The sequence below is a fragment of the Oncorhynchus mykiss genome, chromosome 9, assembly GCF_013265735.2.
Source record: "Oncorhynchus mykiss isolate Arlee chromosome 9, USDA_OmykA_1.1, whole genome shotgun sequence".
Lineage (NCBI taxonomy): Eukaryota > Metazoa > Chordata > Actinopteri > Salmoniformes > Salmonidae > Oncorhynchus > Oncorhynchus mykiss.
This window is the reverse complement of record NC_048573.1, coordinates 69,376,188-69,384,094: the sequence shown is the minus strand read 5'-3', so window position 1 is coordinate 69,384,094 and position 7,907 is coordinate 69,376,188. Positions and strand designations below refer to the sequence as shown.

Genomic DNA, 7,907 nt, shown 5'->3' with positions numbered 1-7,907 from the left:
TATCATCAGAAATTAAGCGATATGAATCCGAGAGTGGGGTGCCGCCTGACCCACTAGTTGGTCAGAAGGTTCAAATCAACGTTTCATATCTTAGTACTTTATTGAGAATGACACAATAACGCGAGATCATATTTCCAGCATGTCCGACAACCAGAACTCCCTTGCCCGCCCTAGGAAGAAAAATGGTAATTAATAAATAACAAGTGAGCATTGCATTTGCAGCTTCTAAATTAATAAAACCATTTCAAACGTAGTTTTAAAGGTAACCTCTGAACGAGCTCCGGCAACTCGTGGCACAGCTTGACTGTCTGGCATGATACAATGGCACAGGAAACCGCCACCATCTCACCATCGAAATGAATGGCAAGCGGGGGACCTTTGGGCGTTGCGAAGGTGGCGTGGGAGGCGGTGATAAATATCAACTTTTCCAAACTTTACGCAAATCATATCGAGTGGTTCCCATAACGAATTTGATGCTATGCCACCCAAAGCTGGAGACTTTTTTCAGCAAAGATGGCTGACAAAAATACTAGGATGGAAGCAAAAGTGATTATAATGTCATACATAATCATGCAAAAATGTACAGTTGACAGGAAGATGTTAGTTTATGTAGAGACATGGGTATGCATATTTTTTTAATCATAAAGTAAATTGACAAAAATCAGGATTTAGCAAGCTAGCTGGCTAGCTTGATGGGTGTTGTGACATGAGTATTACATTGTAACTCATGTTTACTGTTTTAGGGACCCCTGAAACAACCAGCAAACCAGGCTGTCGTCCTGTGAAACAGTGGATGTAAATAATCTAGCTGGCTAAAGTATTTACTGCAAATTGAATGTACAATTTTGTAAGCTTGCCTTGCTGATATTTGCCATGCAATGCAGATAGATGAAATAACATATGTTCTTGTTTATTGTGCAGTGGAGGATAACAATACCTGTATGCCTATGGATGTGTAGCTAGCTATCTAGACAAACTGGGAATTGAGTACCTGTAGTTGACATAGCTAAGTAAAAGGAAGAATACTCTTATTACAATGTGAATGGCTCTTAAAAGAGCCTTTGTTTGTGCATAGTGTAGTCTATGGTGTTGCCAGGGAACAGCACCCTCCTCGAAGAAGTAGGAGGTGAAGATCTCCCGCACACGGATTGCCTCTCTTGCTGCGTTGTTGACCCCATTCTTGAAACATCCTACAGAGCAGCAGACTTCTCCTCTGGCACACGGCGGCAAGCTGCAGATCCCCTCCTGGTCCTCGTGTCCATCCTCATGAAGTTATGCAGGACACAGGTAGCACTCACACACCTGAGTTCCTCCAGGAGGCAGTCCCAGATGGCCCTGGTCACCCAACCTTGCAGTGCCCTACATGTTATCTGTAGGCAATCATGTTGAAGAAATCTCCAGTTAGAAGGTATCTGTAGGAATTTGGAAGACAATGTAATTATTAGACTTTTACATCACCAGGTCATGTGGATTACTAAAGTATAATATCCCTGATAACAAATCATGATAACATTTTATTGGTAGATGAATGGGCACACGTGTGCATGTGTAGCATGTGACAATAACAGTATCATATCAAGGATAGCATCACAAATGAATACATAAATACCACTTGAAGCTTGATGATGAGTTGATCATTTGAATCAGCTGTGCAGTGTTAAGGCCAAAACAAACACGTGCACCCTTTAATTCCCCAGGACTAGGACTGAGAACCACTGCTCTTCATTTGGGACCTCTTTATATGTAGACTGGCTTTCATAGCTCTCTTTATCTGAGGACAGAACACCTCACGAGAAACAGACTTCATTATATTCAAATTACACCGCACAGAATATTATGTTACTATTACCTCCGTCCTCACTACTAGGGACAGGAACTATACAAAAGTACCTGACCTATCCAGAATAGCCTACTCTCTCACTTTGACAATTAGGGCTGCTATCCTTTCACCCTCCTCCATGGCTGTTAGCTAGCTACCTACAAATGCATTTGGAGACTGTTTTTTTACAGTGATAAATACATCAAGGTTTTATTTCACCTTTATTTAACCACGTAGGCCAGTTGAGAACAAGTTCTCATTTACAACTGGGACCTGGCCAAGATAAATCAAAGCAGGGCGACAACAACACAGAGTTACACATGGAATAAACAAACGTACAGTCAATAACACAATAGAAAAGTCTATATACAGTGTGTGCAAATGAGGTAAGATTAGGGAGGTAAGGCAATAACTAGGCCGTAGTGGTGAAATAGTTACAATTTAGCAATTAAACACTGGAGTGATAGATGTGCAGAAGATGAATGTGCAAAGAGAGATACGGGGTGCAAAGGAGCAATAAAACATAACAATACTGGGATGAGGTAGTTGGATGGGCTATTTACAGATGGGCTGGAGGAAAGTGTTGAACAAATCATCTAGCCACATACTGGTGGTGTTCCTGCCTGATTATGTTGAAGACGTTGCATTGCATCAACCAATGGTTGTGCGTCACATTATTGACTGTCGGTCATTACATTCCTATATCATATTGGGTGGTTAGCTGATATGTTAAACACCTATCCAAGCTTTCAACCTCAGGAGGCTGAAGACATTTGACTTGTCACCTAAAACCCTCAAACTTTTAAAGATGCACAATTGAGAGCATCCTGTCGGGCTGTATCCGCCTGGTATGGCAACTGCACCACCCACAACCGCAGGGCACTCCAGAGGGTTGTGAGGTCTGCACAACGCATCATCGGGGGCAAACTTCTTGCCCTCCAGGACACCTACAGCACCCTAAGGCACTTGAAGGCCAAAAAGATCATCAAGGACAACAACCACCTGAGCCACTGCCTATTCACCCTGCTACCATCCAGAAGGGGAGGTCAGTACAAGTGCATCAAAGCAGAGGCCGAGACTGAAAAATAGCTTCTATCTCATTGCCATCAGACTGTAAAACAGCCATCACCAACACAGAGAGGCTGTTGCCTACATACAGACTTGAAATTATTGGCCACTAGGGTTGCAAAGGGTCGGAAACTTTCCCAGTATATTTCCGGAATCTTCCATGGGAAGTTAAGCCCTGGAATTTGGGGAATTTTGCTTAAATTCATCAAAAAAGTTAACTTATAACGGTGAACCTTTTTTGTGGGATACTCATAAGGCAATTCGAGGTCATATTTTGGTTAAACTATCCCCAATTCAATGGAATTGCAACCCTCTGCATGCACAGTGCACTCTTCCATCACATGTGCAGTGCATTCTTCCATCAGATGTACAGCTGATTCTCAAGATCTTGCACACTAAGGAGATGCAATTTGGTCAGGGCCTGGAACATGAATCTCAACTAGCTGACTCAGGTATGTTCGGACTGAATACCCACAGGATGGTAGATCTCCAGGAAGAGAGTTAGGTTACAACAGATCTACCTATGTAAGTACTAGTCGTATTTATTGTTGCGGACCGTAGCAGACATCCCTTTTTCAATGGAAAACTAAAAACATTAGTTTCTTATAGGACAAGTTACGTATTCACTTGCCGTTTCAGTCTATTTTTATTCTGTTTGGTACTTATTGAAAACGACCCCTGTACTGCCTCTAACCAAGTCCCAGGCTTTTGTGGGCACACTGCCCCACGACGGCTCGTTTGCACTTCTATAGTTTCAGTTTTGTTTTTGTGTAGAGAGAAGTCTCACGCATTGGCTGACCCAGATTCTACTTTATTAATTAAGGAAGACGGCCACTGCTCACAGGAAAGATCAAAAGGAATCATGTTCTGGTCGTGGTCTCCCATTTCATCTGTGTGTAGTGTCTTTAGATTGGTCTGTTACTGTTCACAGCAAGACTTTATTGCCACACAATCAGAGTTGGTTGTAATTACTTTTGGTACAACATGATAGGCAAAAACTCACAAGGTTTTAGTTTGACTGTATTAGTAGACAAGTAGACCATTATAATGCAGTGTGAATTGCATTGACTCTTGAATTCCAAGAGAATTATACAGCTGTGCCAGGAAAATAACCTCTCCCTCAATGTCAACAAAACGAAAGGCTGATCGTGGACTTTAGGAGACAGTAAAGGGAGCACTCCCCCATCCACTTCGACGGGATTGCAGTGGAGAAGTTCCTCGGGGTACACATCACTGACAATCTGAAATGATCCACCCTCATAAACAGTGTGGTGAAGAAGGCACAATAACGCCTCTTCAACCTCAGGAGGCTGAAGAAATTTGTCTTGGCCCCTAAGACCCTCACAAACTTTTATAGATGCGCCATTGAGAGCATCCCGTCGGGCTGTACCACCACCTGGTACGGCAAATGCACCACCCGCAACCGCAGGGCTCTCCAAAAGGTGGTGCAGTCTGCCAAACCCATCACCGGGGGTAAACTACCTGCCCTCCAGGAAATTATAGGGTAGTTTACAATGCACTGCTGTTAAGTGTATATTCAATTCGTTAAATTATTTTAAATCGATACACTGGGTCACATTTATTTTGGATACTCCGGATTTTCCATCTGTAGATGCTCTGAGTTTATTAATAGTATGAGTGTTGATAAAGCAACTGCTTGCTACAGTTACGGTTAAGATTAAGGTTTAGAATAAGTGTTAAGGTTAGTAGATAATTAGTTGCAATGTTAATGATAGTATGTAGACTATCAAAATAAAAAGTGTTACCATACACTGTAAACTTATTCATTTTGGCAAACAGAGCGACAAGTTATACTATAGTTGTTATGCACGTGAGTGAGGACCCAAAAGCGGTTTAACAAAAACAGAGTCCTTTAATGTCAAAACACAGGTAAGACATAGATCCTCTTCAAATGTATATGATGGCAAAATAAACAACCCGCAGAGAGGGCGACAAATGAAACATAAAGTCCTTCTGATAATCACAGAAGAGTTCCCCTTCTAGCAGCAGAGGAGAATAGCTGGGTTAGAGTCCCCTTCTTAGCAGCAGAGGAGAATAGCTGGGTTAGCGGCGACAGACTGCTGGTCTCTCTGGGTAGGCGCGGGTCGTAGAGGACAGAGGTACCTGATCACACGTAGCATCAGATGAACAGGCAGATTCCGACAGGACAGGACAAGGGTGAAGCAAACGAGACGATAGTTTGGTTCTGGCATGAGAAACTCAAACGAGAATCTGACAAAGACAGAAGCAGGAACAGAGAGAGAAATAGAGACCTAATCAGAGGGAAAAAAGGGAACAGGTGGGAAAAGGGTGAACGAGGTAGTTAGAGAAGATGAGGAGCAGCTGGGGGAAGGAGAGGAAGAGAAGGTAACCTAATACGACCAGCAGAGGGAGACGGAGTGAAGAGAAAGAACAGAAACAAGACATAATATGACAATACATGACAATAGTAGGATATCAATGGGATTGAGTAACATACAAAAGGCACTCCGGTACCGCTTGCCGTGCGGTAGCAGAAAGAACACAAGATCAACAGCTTCTAGATGTGAGCCATTACCAGCCTTTCAAAGCACTCCATGGCTACAGACGTGAGTGCTACGGGTCTGTAGTCATTTAGGCAGGTTGCTTTAGTGTTCTTGGGCACAACGACTATGGCGGTCTGCTTGAAACATATTGGTATTACAGACTCAATCAGGGACATTTTGAAAATGTCAGTGAAGACGTCTGCCAGTTGGTCAGCACATGCCAGGAGCACACGTCCTGGTAATCTGTCTGGGCCCGCAGCCTTGTGAATGTTGACCTGTTTAAAGGTCTTACTCACGTTGGCTACGGAGAGCATGATCACACAGTCGTATGGAACAGCTGATGCTCTCATGCATGCCTCAGTGTTATTTGCCTTGAAGCGAGCATAGAAGTAGTTTAGCTCATCTGGTAGGCTCGTGTCACTGGGCAGCTCGCGGCTGTGCTTCCCTTTGTAGTCTGTAATAGTTTGCAAGCCCTACCACATAAGACGAGCGTCGGAGCAGGTGTAGTATGATTCAATCTTAGTCCTGTATTGACGCTTTGCCTGTTTGATGGTTAGAGTCCGCACCTTGAAAGTGGCAGCTCTACCCTTTAGCTCAGTGTGAATGTTGCCTGTAATCCATGGCTTCTGGTTGTGGTTACGTACAGTCACTGTGGGGACGACGTCCTCAATGCACTTATTGATGAAGCCAGTGACTGATGTGGTGTACTCCTCAATGCAATCGGAAGAATCCCGGAACATGTTCTGGTCCGTGATAGCAATACAGTCCTGTAGTTTAGCATCTGCTTCATCTGACCACTTTTTTATAGACCGAGTCACAGGTGCTTCCTGCTTTCAGGAGGATAGAATTGTGGTAGATTTACCAAATGGAGAGCAAGGGAGAGTTTTGTACCCGTCTCTGCTTGTGGAGTACAGATGATCTAGATTTTTTTTCCCTCTGGTTGCACATTTAACATGTTGATAGAGATTTGGTAAAACTGATTTAAGTTTCTCTGCATTAAAGAGGAGAGGTGGCCACTAGGAGCGCCACCTCTGGGTGAGCGGTTTCCTGTTTGCTTATTTCCTTATACAGTTGATTGAGTGCGGTCTTAGTGCCAGCATCTGTTTGTGGTGGTAAATAAACAGTTTTTGATGTCCTGTTGGTAGGATATTCGTGATCGTACCTCATCTAATTTATTGTCCAATGATTGCACGTTGGCGAGTAATATTGACGGTAACGGCAGCTTTCCCACTCACCTTCTGCGCGTCCTTACGAGGCACTCCGCTCTGTGTCCTCTGTACCTGTGTCCCTTTCTCTTGCCAATAACAGGGATGTTGGCCTTGTCGGGTGTTAGCAGTATATCCTGTGCTTCCTGCTTGTTGAAGAAAAAAATCTTTGTCTAATCCGAGGTGAGTGATCTCTGTCCTGATATCCAGAAGCTCTTTTTTTCCATAAGATATAGTGGCAGAAACATTATGTACAAAATAAGTTACAAATAACACGAGAAAAAACACATAATAGCACAATTGGATCGTAAAACTGCTGCCATTTCTTCTGACGCCATTTTATCTAACATGTTCTCAAAAGGGGGTCAGATCAAATAGGCCTACACATTTCATTTCCCATGGAGCCTTGCGTAAATAAGTGGCTGTGTGTGTGTTTGGGGATGGGATGTTAAGCCTGCTTGTTGTAGTACAGTATCACGTCTGTGTGTGTGTGTGTGTGTGTGTGTGTGTGTGTGTGTGTGTGTGTGTGTATCTCTCTGTGTGTCATCTCCCCTCATTCATTCCTCACCTGTTTCTGGGTCCATTGTCATTGCTGAGGCTGCTTCCTAGTTCTACCAGTGTCTCTAGGGAGGGCAGAACAGAGCGGCTCAGCTGCCATCTACTCGGCCCTCTCCGGCCCCCCATGCATGGCCTGGCACGGGCACCACCTCAAAACCCACAGCCACTCGTCCACTGCAGGCTCCTCCTGTCTCTGCCTCTCTGCCTAGACCAGCACCCAGAGTCCACCACCACCACCTCACAGCCCGGCCCAACGCAGCCAGGCCACTGGGGGAAATAACAGAAGACAATGTCATCAATAAAACAATAACATGCCACTACAGAGACGGACAGAGAATAAGTCAATAAAGGACCGGGTAATGTTCAGAAGGCACAACATGTAAGAAAACACAGTGAAACAGGAGTTAGAATACTATCTGAACTTGTGCAATATCAAATGCTTGTTTCGTTTTTTTTCTCCATTGTAAACACATGTTGTTATGGTGTGTGCTCTAATGAACACAATCCATCAATAGATGACAGCATCAACAGGGTTGAGTTCGGGTGGATGACAAAGTAGACGTTGAAGATAGTAGTAAGCCTAATGTAATGAGTAGAGATATGATTAATCTGCTTGCATCAGTTACTTGATGTGGAATATAGTTCCATGTAGTTATGGCTCTATGTAGTACTGTATTCCTCTCATAGTCTGTTCTGGACTTCGGGATTGTGAAGAGACCTCTGGTGGCATGT

General features: G+C 43.7%; 1 protein-coding gene across 1 annotated transcript in view; it reads right to left on the bottom strand.

The window, feature by feature from the left end:
- Positions 1 to 7,907, bottom strand: part of tnr5 (Tumor necrosis factor receptor superfamily member 5) — a gene marked incomplete at its 5' end in the record, with an annotated part of 1,066,050 nt that overhangs the window by 994,280 nt on the left and 63,863 nt on the right.